General features: G+C 44.3%; 1 long non-coding RNA gene across 2 annotated transcripts; it reads right to left on the reverse strand.

Annotated features, from left to right (window-relative positions):
• Positions 1-2,483: 2,483 nt before the first annotated feature.
• LOC310825774 lies at positions 2,484-20,751 on the reverse strand. 2 transcript variants are annotated; one of them, XR_014555530.1, is made up of 3 exons: positions 20,675-20,751; positions 9,267-9,343; positions 2,484-2,732 (listed from the first exon to the last, which is right to left on the reverse strand). It is a non-coding gene; the product is annotated as an uncharacterized lncRNA (long non-coding RNA). The 2 variants fall into 2 exon arrangements; XR_014555531.1 differs by lacking the exon at positions 20,675-20,751 and adding an exon at positions 12,762-12,938.
• Between the last annotated feature and the right edge of the window lie 978 nt (positions 20,752-21,729).

The following is a 21,729-nucleotide window of genomic DNA, read 5'->3' on the forward strand; positions in this document are numbered from 1 at the left end:
AACGGCATTTCTGTGCACTTCAGCACTCATCACAGTCCTCCATGTGCCAGTAGCAGTTTAGTCATGCTGGACACATAACCCAGACAGCTGTCTGTGGACAAATGCCAGCTTCCTCAGCCTGAAAAGTGAGATGAGCACCGCACACCATAGTCACCTTTGACTGGACTGTCCAGGGGTCCTTTACCTTTTAGCTTTAGCTGGATGAACAGAGTTTTGATGTAATTTGTAAATTGTTCTAAGTTCAGACCACAAATATATTGGTGCCACCATGCAGGTGGTTTCTTAATGAGCTCTTATGGGTTGTCTTGTTAAAGTTTTCCCAAGAATAGATTTCCCTAAGATGGAGCAACGGTAGCACAATAGCCATGCCTTGTACTTGCAAGTGATGCTCTCCTTTAAATGTTGTTATTACAAGTAAGCAGTGCTTTTTTAAAGAGGGTACTGAAGGGTATGGGGACACGGGTGGCGCTGTGGTCTAAACCAGAGAGCCTAGGGTTTGCTGATCAGAATGTCGGTGGTTCGAATCCCCGCGATAGGGTGAGCTCCTGTTGTTTGGTCCTAGCTCCTGCCTACATAGCAGTTCAAAAGCACGTCAAGTGCAAGTAGATAAATAGGTGCCACTCCGGCGGGAAGGTAAACAGAGTTTCCATGCACTGCTCTGGTTCACCAGAAACAACTTAGTCATGCTGGCCACAAGACTCAGAAGCTGTCTGCAGACAAATGCCAGCTCCCTTGGCCTATAGAGCGAGATGAGCGCCGCAACTCCAGAGTCGTCCGCAACTGGACCTAACGGTCAGGGGTACCTTTACTTTTACTGAAGGGTATGAAGCACCGACACATTTCTCTTTTTGATTAAAAAGTGTGACACTTACTGTAACAACTTCATGGCGAGTATCGACACCTATTTTTCTATTTAAAAAAAGCACTGCAAATAACCTCTGTTGGAGGATTTTTAGAATTTCTGTTGTTAAGGAACGCATTTAAAGCCTGAACACCATCTTTATGTGGCATTGGTGTAAATAGCTGTGACATCCAAAGTATAGTATTGGTGTGGAATTGGCACTGCTTGTTTAGAGACTTGATTTCAAGTAAGAAGTCATTAGTGTCTCTGATACTAATGATGGGAGGCTTTGCACAATCTTTTGTAAGTTTAAGTCAATATAGAAATAAATCCTTTCAGTAGCTGTGTGGTTGGCTGATGTTCAAGGTTGTTTGGTTGTTGGAATGCTCAAGGTTGTTTGGCTTTGTGGATTTTTGGTAGCACGTAAAACCTGCCGTGTATGTGTTCCCAAGTAAACCTGAATATAAAGGGAGTTTCCTTGATGTCATTAATACATATTTTGTATGTAGCTAAGCAGCAAGAAGCAGGCATATTTGGTAGCCAGCCAACAGGCCAAAAAGCACATTATTCAGATGCATTCCAGAACACTGAGTATCATGTCTCCCTGTGTATATTTAAACTAGGCGTGCACAACTTATGACCTACCAAGTTGAATACAGACCAACAGTCGCCACAGTCTGTCACTTCCTACACTCTTCTGCAATCCCAGTCAGGCATTTCTGAAAGGTTTGTTTAGCCCCTCGTGGACTGCCAGACCCGGTTGCTGAGCTGTGTTTTGATTTGCGGGTCACAAAGTGTGGAGGCCTAAATTAAGCTCTCTTGTGTGCTTCGTTTTCTCTCTTGTCTCCACCCCGCAGCTCCATTAATGAAGAGATGCGTCTTTAATTTTTCTACATTCCTCCTTAGCTATTCAAGACATATGGCAACCTTGAATCTTTGGGCATTTTTTAGTCACTGTTTCTTAGCACTTTGATTTCATAAGACTTTGGGCCAAACTACAATTGATGTTAAACACACTCCTTAAAATTGTGTTATCGTTTAAAAACCCTCCCTGGAAATCATAGGTGTGACAGCCTGACCAGGATCACTGTCACCAAACGAATGCTGTGAAAAAGAATTTAGTTGTCAACTCAACGAAGATACTTAGCAAAAAAATCTGGGAGATCAAGCTACACATTCAATTTCATCATTGCGGAAATAAGGAAATATAAGGAAACAAGCCTCATATTTATTTTTAGATGGCACCTGACATTTACCAGATAGTCACATATCACACATATGTCGTCCCCAAGCTGTTGGAGATGAAAGGCCTCAAAAGTTTCTCTCTCTCTCTCTCTCTCTCTCTCTGCACGTGGGGTACATGTCCCACTGCGGAAGGGTTTTGAGAAAATACAGAAGATTACTCATCCAGATGTTATTCTGTTTCCATCCTTAGCGTTTTCAAATGTCTGGGATGGGCAAAATCTTGACGGCAAGAATAAAGGCTTAATCAGGTTCCTCTTATCAGTGGCTAGATTAACCACTTCAAGGTTCTGGAAATATTTGGAAAATGCTGCTTTAAAATACTGGTATATTCTTGTTTTGCTTTTTGCTTTATCTGAAAAGCTAGCCCAAAAGATACAGAAAGTATAACAAAAATGAGTTTTGTTTGACATGGTGTGATTTTATTTAATTTATTAATGAAGTAATTGAGGCTCCAGTAACCTCAGCTCCACAGGCAGGTATATAGAATTCTTTATAACTGTTTCTATTTTAACTGTAAGCCACCCTGAGTCCCTGTCACAGAAAAAAGGCAGGATGTGCATAATAATAATAATAATAATAATAATAATAATAATAGCTGTAATAGACCTTCCATATCTTAAGCATCTCCAGCTGCATTTGTTAAACCCTGCAAAGAAAAAAGTTGAAATAGTTTAAAAAGACTTCAATGATTAATCTGTAATTTGTTTTTCTTTCTCTTCCTTCCTTTGGGTTGAACGGGTGGCGCTGTGGGTTAAACCACAAAGCCTAGGACTTGCCGATCATAAGGTCAGCGGTTCGAATCCCCGCAACGGAGTGAGCTCCCGTTGCTTGGTCCCTGCTCCTGCCAGCCTAGCAGTTCGAAAGCACGTCAAAGTGCAAGTAGATGAATAGGTACCGCTCTGGCAGAAAGGTAAATGGCATTTTTGTGCGCTGCTCTGGTTCATCAGAAGCGGCTTAGTCATGCTGGCCATATGACCCGGAAGCTGTACGCCGGCTCCCTCGGCCAATAAAGTGAGATGAGCGCCGCAACCCCAGAGTTGGCCATGACTGGACCTAATGGTCAGGGGTCCCTTTACCTTTACCTTATGCATAATGTTCAAAGACTGTTTCTGCTTTGAGTATTATAAATGCCAATTCACTTTTATAATTCTCCCTCAAGATCAATATAAATTATACACACACACACTGGGTCCCTTACACCCCTCATCCACCTTTTGTCTGATCTCCACAACTTGTACCCATTCCTCTTGGCTCACATCCTAATATCAGGGCCAGAAGCACAGGTGGTGGGGGGGGGGCACAGACAAGGAGTCCCTAGAATAACACCAGATCCTTACCTCCTGCACCACTCAAAGGTCAAATTTGCTACGTGGGCAGGACTGTCTGCCTGTCAATCAGCTGATGTCACAAACACACCAGGGGACCTGTTTTTTGCATAGCGCTATGAACAATCCACTGATTGTCAGTGCTTTGCAGGTGGCCTTGCAGGCCATCCCTGAACCCCTTTTGGGTCCAGCCCCATCTTTACCTGCCCCACACTTGACATCACATATGATGTGAGCTGTAAGACAGAGGTGTGGTGGACTTGCATCTGGGTGGGATATACTATAGAGCGGCAAGCTTTTACTGTTAAAATATCAGCAGCCCATGGTGGTCACAGCTTCACCTGGCATTGGGACCAGCGTAAGAATGATGGTCCTCCTGTTGTGCCATGTTTGGCATGGCAGAGACACCAAAATGCCCTTTCTCTGGTGTTTCCTCCTACAGATGGGTGGGTGGGAGTTGCCTTCTTGAATTGCACAATGATTTGAGTCAACAAGATCTGTATAGATCGTATAAAATATCTTGGCCGATGCTCCAGTAGCACTTTAGAAGCCAAGCTTTGTTTGCTCTGTACATACTGGCTGCAATGTGCTCTGGCATCTGAGCAAAGCTAGTCATTTGACCAGATCATTCAAGAGGAGCCACCCAGAGTTTCCTACAGAAGAAACAAGATCTCGCTTGGCAAGCATCCAGGTAACTCCGTCCACTTTAATCTGTAAGTCAAAGATGGTGACCCTGTAGCCCGCCAGATATTGCTGGACTACAGCTTCCATTATCCCAGGCCACTGGCCATGCTGGTTGGGGGTTGAAGTTGGAATCTACCATCTGGAGGGTCACAGATACCCTATCCCTACAGAGAAAGCCTTATTTTCAGGATCTGCAACACCTTCTCTAATTAGACCTTCAGCCCAGAAAACTAGCTATGTGCCCAAGTGGGAAACCCGTCTTGGCTCTGAACTTCCAAATGAAGTTTGGAACAACACTACTAAATTGTACACTAAATATAAACAGAACATTTACAAAGCACTAGTTTCCTGGTACTTGATGCCAGGGACACTCGGTCTAAAAAGATGCTTAGATTCATAATACGTAGATAAGCTGTCCATTGACCCAGAACTTCTGGATTCAAATCCTTACCACCCTCAGAGATATTACAGACAAAATGGTAGAACAAGGACAGGGAGCATGTGCCCCTCCAGATATTAATGTTGGACTTCAGCTCCCATCAGCCCCAGCCCAAATGGCCACTGTTCAGTGGCATTGGCCCTAGAAATAGAACCGGCTGGTTTTTCCTTTAGCCTCACTACAGCTTTCTAAAATCAAGAATACCACCAGCGAAACAGAGGAATCACCACCAGACCCAATCTTGCAAGAAGATGAGAACCCCTCCTTTTAAAAAAGACTGTTTCAAAAAACACAAAGAAAACATAATTAAAAGGAGAAGGCATATCATGTGCTCCCACTGTTGCCCAAATAAGTCCAGTTTATTGTACACACCTTTTAAAAGATAACCTCTGCTTACCCTTTACGTATAGTGGAGACTAAGAAAGAAACATGGCAAATGGGATGCAAGAAGTTGATATGAGACAAGATAAGATGATCATCACAGGAAGATGACGGGTGGGAGGTAAAAGACCTTCTGTGAGAGGGAGGGAAGGGAAGATCTTCCAGGGTGGGAGGCCGGAAGAAGAAAGGGAAGCAACCAGGTGAGAACTGGGAGGGTCCACACCTTATTGTGTGAGACAAGGGCTAAGACCTACCTCTGATGGAGAGCTTTGTATTTCTTCTTTCCCCTTCTTTTCCCCCTTTTCTTTTCTTTTTCTTTTATGTTATTTTCTTTTTTTCATTTTTATTTAGATTGATCTGTTTTTATTGTATTCTATGCTGAAAATATTTTCAATAAAAATATTTCTTTTTAATAAGAAATTATTTATTTCCTTTTTATTCCACCATTCTTCCAGAGAGCTGAAGGTAGTGTACATGGCCACCCCTTCCTCATTTTACCCTCAACTCTGTGAGGTAAACTAAGCTGAGGGAGGTAGCAGCTAGCCCAATGTCACCCTCTGAGCTTCATAGTTATGTGGGGATTGAACCTGCATCTCCCCACTCCTAGCCCAACACGCTGACCACTATGCCACATGGACCTCCCTGCCATGCCTCACATTTGATCTTAATACATATCTTAATATATATCTTAATGCGGAGAGCAGCATGCTGGACCAGACAGACCTTTCACCTGTCCTGCAGAGCTCTGAAGCAATGAAAGTACTGCTCAGCCCAGAACATTGCACAGGGTGAAGTTTCCATGGAATCATAAACAAGGTGCAGCACTGAAGGTACATAAAGCATCTTGCATGGGGATGACATGGAATGATGGGTGAAGAAACCATATGGCAAGGATCATGAAGGTGTCAGGGTTGCAGAGCCAGGATAGGACCCTTGGGTGCATTACCTCACCTGGTATTCTGGTTTGCTCCACCTAATAGTTTTTCCAGAACAAAAAAACCAAAAAAAACTAATTTGTTATGTAGGTTATGCTGAGAAATCGTGACTGACTCTGTGCGCTTCGTGGCAAAGCAGGAAACCCAGGACTTGCCAGTCCAAGTCCAACACTCTCTGCACTGTGCTACACCAGCTGCCAGATGTTTCCCAGGTTATTCCCATGTTGTTTGGTGATGGAAAGGTACAGAGGCCAAATCATCATCACTATTATCCATTCCGCGCCCCCTGATTGTTCCCTGGGGGAGGGGGAGCAGCACCCATTTCAGTGCCTTATGATTCTCATCACCTTTTCTTATTTCCTGGCTCACAGCAGAGATTGTTCCCAAGTTGTCTGAGGAGGAGGAAGCACAGTGCAAAAAGCAGAAACATTATTACCAACTCCTCATCCATGACTAAACAACTAAACAATTAGACATAGTCATGCTTATATAGGTGAATGAATAGTAAAGGAAAAGGGACACCTGACTATTAGGTCCAGTCGTGGCCGACTCTGAGGTTGCGGCGCTCATCTTGCTTTACTGGCCGAGAGAGCCAGCGTACAGCTTCCGGGTCATGTGGCCAGCATGACTAAGCCGCTTCTGGCGAACCAGAGCAGTGCACAGAAACGCCATTTACCTTCCCACCGGAGCGGTACCTATTTATCTACTTGCACTTTGACATGCTTTCGAACTGCTAGGTTGGCAGGAGCAGGGACCGAGCAACGGCAGCTCACCCCATTGCGGGGTTTCGAAACCACCGACCTCCTGATCAGCAAGTCCTAGGCTCTGTGGTTTAACCCACAGAATAGAGCTCCCCAAAAGGGCGGCACACAGAACCCCACAGACCATAAATCTGCCACCGGTTGTATCACTATTGGTATTTTGTATGCAAGTGAAATTGTGCGCTCTCTCTCTCTCTCTCACACACACACACACACATGGGGGTGGGGAGAGAGAGAGAGAAGAGAGAGAGAAACTCTCTGATGCCTAAAGGCTGGGTTACCAGCAAGGCTCTATTTATAGTTTGCTATATTGCTTCACTACAAAGCTTGCATTTTCCCAGGGACAGAAGCCGAACAACAAGAAAAAGGTGTTGGCTTTCCTTCTTAGTCCCGGTCAGGGTTTAGATCACATTTGTGGGCTCCTTGCCCACTCTGGAGGAGCCGATAGCCTGTGGACACATTCCTCCACTTGTTTGGTCAACAGAAGCAAAATGTGTGGGTCACAAGCCATGCCCCAGGGAAAGATTTAATGAATGTTTAACCAGCAATTTGCTGCCTGTGAGAGGTGGAAAGCAATCCCAATTCAATACAAATGACAGACATGGCTGGCAAGTGCAGCAGGAGTAGAAAACAGTCAGAAAGAGGGAGGAAAAGAGGAAGGCACTGTCTGCCCTGTCAACAGAACTGCTAGCATTTCTTGATGCTACAACTTCAAGAGTAGAAACACACACTGGGCACAGTATTCAGGGTTCTTGGAATCTCCTCTTAAATTTCAAGTACAAATTTCTAGCCCTCATGGCTGAAAAGACAGATTTGGCCACTGCCCGGTGAGATATAATAACATTGGGGTACTAAGAGAGTTTTAACAAATAGTTCTTCCCCACTACGAGTAGCACAAACAGATATAAATGGTTGAGAATCAACAAATGTTTCAGGTTTGCTTAATTTGCACATTTTGCACTGGTCGCAAATGTCTAGCTTTGTTATTCTGTGGGGGGAAATGATATTATTATTACTATTATTATTGGTGCAAGTTTGCAAGTCTCCACTATGTTGAGCTGCAAGAAGAATTGCGATTCTTCAAATCAGGAAAACTAGCTAGGCCAGTTTTATTTGGTTTTATTTTGGAAAAGATCCGTCTTTAATAATAATAATAATAATAATAATAATAATAATAATAATAATAAAGAAACAACAACAACAATAATAGACAGCATCTTAAAAAGCAGAGACATCACCTTGCCAACAAAGGTCCATATAGTTAAAGCGATGGTTTTCCCAGCAGTGATGTATGGAAGTGAGAGCTGGACCATAAAGAAGGCTGATCGCCGAAGAATTGATGCTTTTGAATTATGGTGTTGGAGGAGACTCTTGAGAGTCCCATGGACTGCAAGAAGATCAAACCCCTCCATTCTTAAGGAAATCAGCCCTGAGTGCTCATTGGAAGGACAGATCCTGAAGCTGAGGCTCCAATATTTTGGCCACCTCATGAGAAGAGAAGACTCCCTGGAAAAGACCCTGATGTTGGGAAAGATGAAGGGCACAAGGAGAAGGGGACAACAGAGGACGAGATGGTTGGATAGTGTTCTTGAAACTACCAGCATGAGTTTGACCAAACTGTGGGAGGCAGTGGAAGACAGAAGTGCCTGGCGTGCTCTGGTCCATGGGGTCATGAAGAGTTGGACACGACTAAACAACTAAACAACAACAACAACAACAACAACAACAAATATTTTATTATTTATACCCCACCCATCTGGCTGGGTTTCCCCAGCCATTCTGGGCAGCTTACAGTATATATAAAAACATAATAAAACATTAAAGATTAAAAACTTCCTGATACAAGGCTGCCTTCACATGTCTTCTAAAAATTGGGTAGTTCTTTATCTCCTTGACATCTGAAGGGAGAGCATTCTGCAGGGAGGGCACCACTACCGAGAAGGCCCTCCTAGGAAATGTTAAATTCAGGACTTAACGGTCAAATGGGTCCTCCACTTTAGATGCTTGCTGCTCTCAAATCCTGCTACTAGGTATGTAAATTTAAATCCCCTTTTACCACCCAGAACCATAGCTCATTAAAGAGGGAGTAAGGGCCTTAGCTCAAAGAGGGCCTCAGACATGGGTAACTCATTCTGTTTCAATGCTTGAGGCAAAACAGGAAGGGGCTGGGCCCCCCATCATTGAAACCATTCCACCAAAGCCTCACTTACCAGGGTCATGAGGTGGCAGCTTCCAGCAAGATCTCATGTGAGCTCCACAAGATCTGTTGAGAATTCTGCCAGATCTCACCAGAAGCTGCCACCGGGTCTCATCACTTCACTGGTGGAGGTAGCAGGGGTGGGGGTGGCGCCTGTGGGGGCAAATGCCCCATGGTATTTTGCCATTCAAGATGGCTGCCTCAATCCACCTCATAAGTGGACCTGCCCTGGCCTCAGATTTGACACTTGTTTTTTTGTGTGTGTTTTTTGGCATTTGATAAGTTTCGCCATTTGTCTTTTATGTGCATCAAGCCAAAATGGGACACGCATGCTCAGCTTACACTTACAGCTAAAGCATCCCTGACAGATGGCCATCCAAACTCTGCTTAAAAATCTCCAAGCAAAGAGAGTCTACCACTTCATGTGGGAGTCTGTTCCACTGTCAAACAGCTCTTACCGTCAGAAAGTTCTTCATGATGTTTAGACGGAATCTCCCTTCTTGGAACTTGAAACCCTTGGTTCAGGTCCTGCCCTCTGGAGCAGGAGAAAACAAGCTTGCTCAATCTTCATGCCCAGCTCCCTCAACCATTCCTCATAAGGCTTGGTTTCCAGACCCTTGATCATCTTGGTCCTCCTCCTCTGCACATGTTCCAGCTTGTCAATATGTTTCTTAAATTATGGCACCCAGAACTGGACACATTAATCCAGGTGTGGCCTGACCAAGGCAGAATAGAGCATGACTATTACTTCCCTTGATCCGGACACTAGACTTCTGCTGCTGCAGCCTAGAATAGCATTAGCGGTTTTTGCAGCTGCATCACACTGTTGACTCATGTTAAGCTTGTGGTCTACTTAATGTTAAATTTAATGCTACATAAAGTGTTGAACAAATGTGATTGTATTGTATTGTATTGTATTGTATTGTATTGTATTGTATTGTATTGTATTGTATTGTATTGTATCGAAGTTGCAGAGAAAGCATGTCAGTATTTTTCAATGTAGCTACACTAATTATTTCAACGGGAGGGTATTATTCTAGCTTTGAATCTTATATACCAATAGTGAATTCCACAGAACCACACAGCTGGAAGAGACCCCAAGGGACATCTAGTCCAAACCCCTGCAATGCAGGAATCGTTTGTGGGCTCGAACCTACAACCTTGAGGTTAAAAACCTCATGCTCTACTCACTGAGCCATCCATTCTATGAGTGTGGAGCCTTATGCATCCAAAATGTACCAGCTGTGCACAAGGTGGAGGTATCAACAGGCTTGGGGGAACCAAAGTTTTGCAGAAGCACACTAACTCTTTAAAGGGGCAAGTAAACAGGAGGGACATTAAAACAGCTTATTGGGGACTGAGCATGTCCAATGAGTATGGGATACTAACCATCCCTAACTGTTGGGGCAGGTGCACAGAAAACCAGACAGGGAGGAGAAATGTAATGAAGGCACTTGGAAAAGGGCATGACTGGCGGGTTAAAATTCTGAATGCCACAGTTTCCACTTGTACCTTTCCCAATATAAAAAAAGCCCCTAGCGTTGCTTGATTTCATGATGGCTGCAGGATATGGAAGTGATTTCTTCAGTGATTCTAGTATCTTTATGGATAATTAATTTGCTACCTAAAGGTTATGGAAAAGACATCATCCCCCCCTTGTGTGCTAACAATGAGATCTCTCAGTTTCCTCAATTAGGTCAACTCCTGTGATTAATATCCCCCCACGAGAGCTATTAAAAACTGGTTAAAATCGCTGAGAAAAGACTGAGAGAAAAGATATATGATCTGCGTCATGGATTTCTCATCTCTAATTGCTAGGCTTCTTTTGACAAGTGGCCAGGCCAGAAACAGGGAGTTCCACCATGCACATGACATGGGTGAAAGGGATGTCAGGAACAAAAAGAGCTTGAGATGGTGAATAGACATCCTTCTTCGAGTTGCTAGCCCTGCTCTGATCACTCGTCATCCTCGTCACCTCCCAGAAAATGCAGTAAATCTGATACTTTCCTTGATGTCTCAAAGAAGTACCAGCAAGATTTTAACCTGCTTGTGCAAGAGCTAGCTTGAAAGCTGAATTAAAACCTTCGAAAGAAAACCCAACCAAGTCGAGAAGGGTGGAGGAATGTGGGGAGAGAACCTGAGGCAGCATCTGGGGCACACCTCAGCTGGTTTTAGCCAGCAGGAAGAGGGTCTCCTCCTAGTATCAAGTAGACAGATAATGAGCGTCTTTCTGATGATGAAATGGACCTCATGCACTTTGTGGAAATGGCTTGCTAAGAGGCTAAGACTCCAATAACTGAAAACACAGGATACCTTCCCACTGTTGACAGCAATGGCCAGCACTCAGTCAAGCCTCACCTGATGCCGGGAACAGATTTTACCAAGACACTCTCTTTCTCTGAATTTGTTCTCTGTGTTGCGAATGTCAACATTACTGTTGTTCTTATCAACAGAATCCAGCCTCCAATAATAAATGGATTCCAGGAAGGTGATAGTTTGATGGATGATTCCTATACTGTAACTAACACAGAGAATTTGTTTTTGCAGCTCTGCTGGCACGACAGAATGGAACGTGTATACTGAACCTTCAGACTGCACTCTTCCTCTTCCACCCTCAGGATGTCAGAGAATTCAGACAAAAATGGAAACTGGAGCAGAAATTGCTGACATTCACTTCTTCATCCCGTGTCCAGAAGAGAAATGGATCTGGCAAATGCAATCAGTATTCACTGTTTTTGTTACCGCTATCAGTAAGCATTGTGTTTCCTTTGCATGGGAATGAATGCTGGGAAAACAATGAATTGTGCCAAATTTCACCATGACAGACGGCAACATGAACGTCTTTTTTGTTGGAAGCCAAACTGCAGCAGAACAGAAGCAGCACTGCCTGCAGCAAATACGTCTTGGAACAGAAATGGATGGCTGCTTACATCCTTACTCCACCCTCTGCCCAATGGGCAACAGCTTGCCAAAGAAACTTCCTGCTATCAGCAAAGTGGTCCTGCAGGAAAGGATACCTGAAGAGGTGAAGAGGGTGTTGCTGAGGGCATGGCTTTCCAGTGAGCTACAGCAGTGGTGCATGCAACACACTTCTGCTCCAGGCAGTGCCAGATTTACGTATAAGCTAAACAAGCTATAGCTTAGGGCCCCACGCTCTTGGGGGCCCCCAAAAAAATTAAAGGAAAAAACTGCATGTACATTTCCAAAATATAAGATGAAAAACAAATAAAATAAAACCTACATACAGCAACAGTATGTAGTAATAATTATTTCACTACAGTGGTACCTCGGGTTACATACGCTTCAAGTTACAGACTCCGCTAACCCAGAAATATTACCTCGGGTTAAGAACTTTGCTTCAGGATGAGAACAGAAATTGTGCTCCAGCGGCGTGGCAGCAGCCGGAGGCCCCATTAGCTAAAGTGGTTCTTCAGGTTAAGAACAGTTTCAGGTTAAGAACAGACCTCCAAAACAAATTAAGTACTTAACCCGAGGTAACACTGTATTAATATAGGTAAAGGTAAAGGTACCCCTGCCCGTACAGGCCAGTCTTGCCAGACTCTGGGGTTGTGCGCCCATCTCACTCTAGAGGCCGGGAGCCAGCACTGTCCGCAGACACTTCCGGGTCACGTGGCCAGCGTGACAAGCTGCATCTGGCGAGCCAGCACAGCACACGGAATGCCGTTTACCTTCCCGCTAGTAAGCGGTCCCTATTTATCTACTTGCACCCGGGGGTGCTACTTCTTCTTAATTGTATTTCACTATTTATATACTTCTTCTTAATTGTATTTCAGTTCAACAATTACTTTAATAAAATAAATATTTTGTTATGTGCAAATGGCTTTAGATACCTATTAGGTCCATAAATTACCAGATAGCATATATTCAACACAAAAAACAGTGACAATTTGTTGTTGACAAAGGACAGCTGGACATATAAAGGGCCCCATTACCTTCAGTAGCTTAGGGCCTCATCTGCAAATCTGGCCCTGGCTCCAGGCATTCTGACAGAAGTCTTTCCAAGGTACCACAGAGACCCTTTTATTATTACTGCAATGTCAGGAACTTTGCCTCTGCCACAGAACTACCCTTCCTACCCTTTCAGTAGTCCCCAAAAAAGGAACACAATGAGTTAATAGGTGAGACAAGCCACACACACAAAAGGAAAGGATATATTTTATAGGACTCAGGGATTGCTTTAACACAATGCACTTGCCTTTGGACTTCTCTTCTCCTAGAACTATCTTCCCAGACCCATTCTGCCTGGTTGTTGTGCATCTGAAACATTTTGGTACTGAATTTGCTTGTTTTACTCTTTCCTCCCTGGACTTGTTTCCTTTTGTGCAATGTCTAAACCATAAAACTGAAGGCAGAGCCAGTGTCATGTTGTAATCTGGTGGATCCTGGCACTAGTGCAGTTGGCATAACTTCATATTAAAAAGATACCCCTCAATAAGCTATATTTGTCTCAAATGTGACATGGAAGGCATGAGTAAATATCCTGACCTTCTAACTCTTAATGTGGAGATCAGCACACTAATCCTATGTTAACAGCTGAGATTAATTATCACCTCCTGTAAGAAAGAATTGGGTTCCGCATAGACAATAGGATCTTCATCCCAAGGTAAACTCACGATTCAGGAAACATGCAGATAACCAGTTATTTCTTACTTGGGTCGTTTCCTTTCAACTTCAAACTTGGTGAAGTCAACAGGATAGTAAACATACATTCGCTGGATACAGGAACGGGTTAGATTCCTGCTACCTTGATAGTACAGGATCTAAAAGGAAGAGCTTAACTCTTGCACTGATCTCTGATCCCTGACTTAGTGTTCCTTCAATATTGGGTATATTCCCCTTTTCTTCTCTTTTTAGCATGGGTCTGTGGCACATTGTTACACCCACTCTCTAGGCTTTGGGGATAGTTAGGGATTCTTTTACCCTTTCAGATCAAGATGTGTCTGTGCTGCATGATTTGCGGCCTGCATATCTGAACCTGACTGTAACCCATAAACTTGTTTCTTTCTTTTCGCTTAGTAAACCAAACTTTCTGAAGGAGCGTCTCCACCTCCATCGTTCTGGCCGGACACTGAGGTCCAGCACCAAGGGCCTTCTGGCGGTTCCCTCACTGCAAGAAGCAAAGTTACAGGGAACCAGGCAGAGGGCCTTCTCGGTAGTGGCGCCCGCCCTGTGGAACACCCTCCCAGCAGATGCCAAAGAAATTAACAACTATCCGACTTTTAGAAGACATCTGAAGGTAGCCCTGTTTAGGGAAGCTTTTAATATCTGATGAATTATTGTATTTTAATGTTTTATTGGAAGCCACCTAGATGAGTGAGGTAGAATTGATTGATTGATTGATTGATTGATTGATTGATTGATTGATTGAGATATGTACCTTCTTTATGGGGCAACGGGCATGCATACTGACGCCAGCAAAAGATCCTAAACTTCTTGGAAGCATGTGTAGGGAGCACACAGGTGGTGGACAGACACGTGGGTTCAGACATACACCTCGTAACATTGTTACGGCACACACACAAAATCCCAATAATCTGGCCTAGTATAGGTGACCTTGAATGTTAAAGCTCTTTTTACAGCAGGAGGAAGGAACACGCAAGAGCTCACTATCTTACTCTCTCTGCAGACATGCTTACATGAACATGGTGTATTTGCTTTGCTTCATCTGGTCTTTGACTTAAAGGGTTCCATGGAACTTGAAAGGATTAAACACTGGTTAATTCTAATTGTTAGCAAAACAACTGCAAAAGTGTAGGTAAGGAGCTGGTCTCCTGCTTCAAGATTTCCTTTCCATATGTGTGCATGCTCCCTCCCTCTCTCTCCTCATTAAGTTCACCTTGTCCACAACAGCAACACACACAGAGAGACACCCTTTCGGGAGTGACTCCACAATCTTCCTTGGCTAAAAGGAAGAGTGGCCTCTCTCCTTGTTCTGGTGAAACGCTGTGCATGCTTCCCGATGTGCTTTTGCAAGTGCTGCCTTTGTTCTCGAGCTTTCAAAAGTGAATCAAAAGACCCACTAAACCAGACACATTTTGAAGTCTCCCTTTGAGCACCTGAGATTGTGCTGGAATAGCTCTCTCCACAGTGAAAGCATGTGTGGTATTCACTCACAGCATTCTTGCTATGTGGACTTTAACCAAAATAAAGTCTTGATGTGGGTGAAAAAGGAGACTTGCTTAGCAGTGTTTAATTTCTGTGAAGGGGAGATCTGGGGCTCAGATTCGTCTGGAATCTACATCATTTGAAATAAGCTCTGCTCCCACCTATCCCACATCAATCCATATGTTTAGCAGCATGAGGTGGTTATTTCGGGTTGAGGGAAATGCTCTCTGACCATGTGGGTTTGGGAGCATTTGTTTCCATTTCCATTTAACTGCAAACCCTAAACTCTGATGAACCATATCTAAAATTAAGGACCAGAATGATGAACCGGCAGCCTGTAGATGCTGTTGGATGACATCTTCCATCATCTCCGGCCACTGGCTGTGCTGGCCCTGGAGTCTAACATCTGGAGAACCACACGTTTCTCTTCCATAGTTTAGGGAACTAAGCCAGCTTTCTAAACCATAGTCTGAAATTGGCTCATTTCAATCATAAACCATAGTTAAGGCCAGACCTGTGCAGAGCTTGTCTGAGGCCCAGGATGGAAGTCTTGTTCTTGGCATGACAGTGCAAGTCCGGCAAGCCCCTGGCAGGGCCCTCTGGCCAGCCTAGCCCTCCAAAGCCCAAGGCAAGTGCACCTGGCCTCCCTCACACCTCTGCATGGGCCTAGTTAAGGCTAACCACAGTCTGACTGGTTTGAGACACTATGATAACAATTAGTTACAGATGGAAGGGGAAGCTTCCTGTCTCTTTATAGCCGCCCCAGGAGGAGGAGGAGCATAACTCCCAAGCCCAAGACTCACCTATGTAACTCTAAACCATAGCCAGGGTTGTCTTACCCATAGGCTCTAGGGGTGCAGGACACCCAGGTGCCGGGCTCTCAGGGGCACCAGGTCGAGAGTCTGGGGCCCGAGAGTTGAGTCCAGGGAAGAGTCCGCCCATCATTCGGAGCGCTGCGGTGGGCTCTTCTGCTGTGAGCGGCTTTGTGCTGTGAGTTCAGGGGCGACCGAGCCAGCGAGACGCTGAGGCAGCCGGCCAGCTCCTCCCTCCTGCCCTCCTGGGACTGGGTAACTGGGGGGGTGGGTGCCAGGCGGATCTTTGCACCCCAGCACCGCATATGCTTAAGACAGCCCTGACCATAGCTTAGTATTACACCCAAAAAAGACCACCAATTTGGCAACACACTCAGAAGGCTGCTTATGCATGGAAATTTTCCTTCCTGGAGCAGAGCAAATGTGCCTTCATTGATATAAGAATACCACACACCAGGGGCAGGATTCCATTCAGAACTGTCACTGCACTGTAGCCATGTAAAATCTATTGAAATAAGAAAAGGCAATGTAACAGCAGCATGGAGTGGGCTGCATGCTACAGCTCTCCTTCATGCATTATGGTTTTAACAGATACAAATGAAAGCACCCTGCTGCGTACTCAATAATGTTTGAAGTTCACACACATCTTGGTTTCCTGTTAGTACATGACAGAAAGAACCACACTGTTTTTCCACATTTTTTGAGGAGGGAGAGACAGCATGCATGTTCCAAACGGTGCCACTTTTAAAGGGTGCATGATCCAGGTTCGTTAACATGTGCTCGTTAGCATCTTAAGATGTAAAGCAACGCTAAACACCCCTGGGTTTCAGGGGTATAAACTGAAACAGGGGAAATTATCCTGTGATAATATGAATGTGAAATATAGGGTAAGCTAACAAATCATTCTGTCAACACCAGCTTCCAAGTAACATAATTTACAGAAAACTTGTGATTGCACATGGTACAACTGTTACTTAGAACTTGACACACACAAACCCCATTTTGCTTTTCTGTTGTTGGATGTTTTAAAAAAAAATTCACGAAACCTCTCCATGCTAAAATCAACATGGAAAGGTTTATATCCTCATAGTTGCATGCAAGTAAAAAGTCTGTGTTTGACTCTGGAGCAAAGTATAGCTTCTGACAGCCAGTGTCCACCAGCGCTTAGGATGGAGTGTGATTGGCAGGAGCAGAGAAATGTCAGAAAGTGCAATGTTATGGTGTTGCCACTACACTTCCGTAACTGCAGAATATCACAGGGATACAAATGTTTAGACTCAAATGCAGGGGAGGAAGAGCCTCTAGACAATGCCATTATTTGCATAACATCAAACCTAACATTCATAGGCCATGTTAAGCATTGAAGGGAGCTCTAGAGGACCCGTCCCCTTCTGCTATGCCTCACCAAAACAGAGGGCAAAAGAGAACACCGATTTGCATATGCTCATTTATATGTAGAAATGGACATTTTGAAATAATTACTATAGTTTAAATAGAAATACAGTTCATCTCATCATAGCGGCGAGGACTGTGACCTGTGTGGCTAGTCAGTCTGCTCTCCAGCACTGTGCCAGGCAGAGAAAATATAGCCAACACATATCTCCAGGGCTTAAAGCCTGCCCTGGCTGTCGCTGAGCCAATGGACCAAGCCCAAGTTTCTTGTGGTAATTTACAAGGTGCGCAGCAGTCCAGGGTGCAGATTCAATCATGTTTCTTCCTGCCTCCCTATATGAAAAGCCACCTTGACTACTTGCATCAGGAACCCAGAATGATGAACCATGAACTGTGAATTCTGCTGCCTTGGCCCAACGTCTCTTATTATAGGCTGGAAATCAATAGTCTTGCTGTGACTGAGAAGAGGACTGTTATCTTTGTGGAGCAGCAATAGAGAAGGTACAACCCTCTGTATGTTGTTGGACTACAACTCCCATCATCCTTGGCCACTGACTTTGCTCACTGGGGCTGATGGGAGTTAGAGTCCAGGCACAAAATCTAGAGGGCCAGGGATTCCCCCATCCCTAATGTACAGAGTACATGGGAGCTGTGTGGGTTTTTAAAAACCTGGTTGCTAGCTTTCTGAGTTCAGGCTGGAGGAGCAATGAGGAAGTTGTTGAAGCAGAATGGTTTCACCAACTATAAAACCCTGTTACGTGTTCTGTTGCTTGTTATATTCTCTGAAATGAGGGACATTTGAGGCAGTAAGATAAAGATACGCCTTAGAGCTGGCAAAGCTCTTTGCTAATGGGATAACCCAGTGCAAATATGGTATGTGTTAGATCACATGCAGATGACCTCTTAAAAGATTTCACACAAGACACCTGAGAATATAAAATCAATCAAGAAGTGCCAAGCCGCAAATTTTGAGGCAAACTGCCAAATCCAAAGTTTATACTGTAGACACACCTGTAACCCAATAAAGAACAGGGGATACACAGCTCGGAAGGGAGGGATGGTTCTGAGCAGGAAAATGGCTGACAAGGAAAGGATTAATCCCCTCCATGTGCTTAATCAAAATGGCTGCCTCCCAGGGCTGGTTTTCATTTTTAAAAAACTAATTGGAAGTCCATTAGATGTGTTTGCCATGCATATCAGAGGTCCCCTACCCCTGAGCTGGCTGCCTACAGAAGTGAAAAATCAGCAATAAGCAACATTGCTGGACTAGTTGCCATGTTCCACCAGCTACTGAAAATATTATTTTTCAAACAAGCTTTTGATTCTGCTGCTGCTTAAGATAGTGTCATGCATTGGGGGGGAGGGGGGCTTGAGGCTCTTATGGCAAGAGCCTTCTAACCCCTGGATGTGGCAAGTGTTAAAATATAAGCCAGACTGGCTTTCTGTTGAGACAATACCCTGAGTGATGGACCATTAAGAGAGCAAAGGACGTGGATCTGTGCAAGATGGCAAATGGGTGCCCCCACTCCCTCAACTAGCTGGTGGTTAGAAAAAAGGCAAGAGTGATGTGAGGTAGAAGCAAAGCAGCAAGCTGGGAACCAAGAAAGACAGAGCAATGCTTGATTTCTGTTTGAACGGTTTTAAGCACCTGGACAGCAGCCATGAGCAGACCGTCCAGTCCCAGCCTTCCGCATGATGGCGAGATGTGTTCCTCTTTAGATTATAATACTTACTATTTCTGCATTTGCATCTCTCGGTCTAAGTAAGCATATCCTCCTCTGAGCGAGGAGCCCTTGCACCTCAGGTTTATTGGAAGCAATGCCGACCCGAGTACTGTGACGCCTGAGGCAGAAAATCTCCATCTCTCTCCATACCTCATCGCAGCAGTAAAAATATAATAAACAAAATCATTGACAATTTGTAACCTTTCAGAAATGTGCTGCTGGAGGCAAGCACTGAATAATGGCAGGGCCAGCTGGGGCTGCCAGGAGTCAGGATCACACACATTCCTCATGGAGGAGGCAGCCCTGCAAAGATCTCTCCCTTTCGCAAGAAGCAGCCCTTTTCCGTCCTAGTGAAGCCACAGCTCCTTCTGCTGGCTCTATGCGAAACTGCAGGCATCCTCCGACAGGGAGGCCAGATTTGGATTTGGAAGGAAGCAGCAGTGAGCCTAAAATTCTGGATGTAATTGACTCATTGCATGGAGGGGGTGTCTTTAGATGATAGCGTCTTTATTCGCTTGTTTCCGAATGTGGTAAACCAGCTGTGCTGAATTTCAGGCAAGGGTATGTATTTTCCTGTCGAGATGACTTCCTGGACCTCGGCTCCAAACTCCCGCCTTGAGTTCGCTACTGGGATGCAGCATGAGGCAAACACAAAAACAGCCAGGGCAGCACCAGAGATCTAAGCTGCCAGCCACATCTCTGGGCCATTTGCCAGAACCGGGAAGGAAGCTAAGCCAGAAACAAATGCAAGCCAAGCCCATTTTGTTATTCTTGCACAACAACCTCTTGCACACATGTCTAACAAGGTTTTGCATGGGGTGGAGGCCTGAGTTTGTAGCCTGAATGCACACACCTGTGCTACGAACATTTCATGCAAAGTCAACTCCTTAGATCCTCAAGTATTATTGAATGTCCTTTCAACCACTGATCCCATTTTTGTTTGACCTGTCCAATGCCAACCCTATTTTGTGCAAAACTAAATTTACTTGTGATAGGTTTTCGCAACTAAACATGCTCACTGATCCAGCCTCCCCCAACCTGGTGCCCTCACATGTTTGGCACTGCATTGCCTGGCTAGAACAGATGGGAGCCGAGTTCAAAACATCAGGAAGGTAGCTGGATAGGGAAGGAAGGCTGTACTAATCAATAGATGAAGCATTATGCAAGCATGACCTTCTTTTTCAAATAGCTTCATTAGGATATATATTTTTAAAACCACACACATACACACGCTTAAAAGAAATCACAAGGTATACAATAAAGATATGGCATAAGAATACCCAGTCATCAGTCTAAAGCATATAATATTATTTAATCTACAGCAACCAAAAATATCTGGATGTCTTTGAAAGTTCAATGTTGCTTTTGTTTTTCTTATTCATGTAATCCATAAGACAATACCAGCCAGTTGTAAATGAATCTTGGAGTCTCTGTCCTTTGCCCAGGCTTATTTTGACGGTCAATTTAATTATTAAGGGCAATTGCCAGACTCTGTTAAACCAATTGGATAAGGATGCCCCAAGTCTCCCCCCAAACAGGCTATAACAAATCTAATTACTAACAACAAATAACCAAGATTTCTAAAAGAAATACCTGTATTTGACCCTGTGTATTCAATAAAGTTAACACAAGGGACTGAGTTATTTGTTGACCAGTGATAATATGTATCTCTAGAAAGACTGTCTCCCCAATACCTGACACCGTAAAGTAATACCACCACATATGCTGCCATGTGCCTTAGTTCCACATCCTTGCTTACAGACCAGGTGAAGGGAAGGGTTAATAGGTGTAAGATGAAGAGGTATGAGGTACCATTTCTGCAATATTTTCAGGGAAGATTCCTTTGTAGATGCTGACCTTCTCGCTTCACTGCAAGCACACTCAGCCAACGCTGGAAACAGTAGAAAGTGGAATGTCCAAAGAGCATTTTGTAAGAAAAAAGGAATCTTTATCGGAGAACACATAGTTGTGCAGATAAAGACCTGGCTAAAACTCCTGGCAAATGCCCCATCATAAACACACAGACCAAGTGGTTGCAGCTCATTGTCAGGGAGTCAGAAGTCAAATTTTTATGTGTGCAATTTATTAGGAGAAAATTTAAGGTGTGTCTTTGACCTCCCTGCAACGACTCTTTTGGAAGAAAAAGGCAAGCATCACGGTATCTATGGGAGCCTCTCTACATCCCCCTTTCCTCTCATGGCCACAGCTCAGCTTAATATTCAAAGGGACTCAGGAGTTTCAAGCAAGGGTCACTGGACTTTCTGGTCCCGTGTTTGCAAACTGCAGAAACTGCCATGGGTACCACACTCACCAATGTATTATTTGGTTACACTAGAATGCTTATTTCATGTCTGATTTCACTGGGCAGGAGGAACCAGATACCAGGGAAGACCTCTGGGAATTCATGTGTACCCATGGGTACCACACTGGCAACCCCTAGTCCACAGAGATCACATTGCTTCTCCTACCTACTTTCACAACCACACAGTTTCCCAGAAACTCTCTAGAAACCAATGAATTAACCATACCCAACCTGTGTGTCTGTAAAGTGCATTGAGCCTCTTGGAAATCAATAGGGAAAAGCCAGACTGCTTTTAATCAGTTGGACTCACCGTTACAATGACCCAGAACTGGCAACAAAGGCAGAAAAAGAGATTCAAAGACAATCTTATCACTGTCTCGAAACACTGGTATCAGCAGCCTGTGTATACATGGAGCAGAGCAGATGCATTTGGCAGAGGCTCGAAAAGCTGCCTTTAAATTATACGCAGGGCTTTTCTTCCAGGAGGAACTCATTTCTGGCACTTTTCAGGTGGGCACCATTGCCATTCTAAGAGGGAGGCATTCGTGGTGAGTGCCGGCACCCC

The sequence above is a fragment of the Podarcis gaigeae genome, assembly GCF_964106915.1.
Source record: "Podarcis gaigeae genome assembly, chromosome: 10".
Classification (NCBI taxonomy): domain Eukaryota; kingdom Metazoa; phylum Chordata; class Lepidosauria; order Squamata; family Lacertidae; genus Podarcis; species Podarcis gaigeae.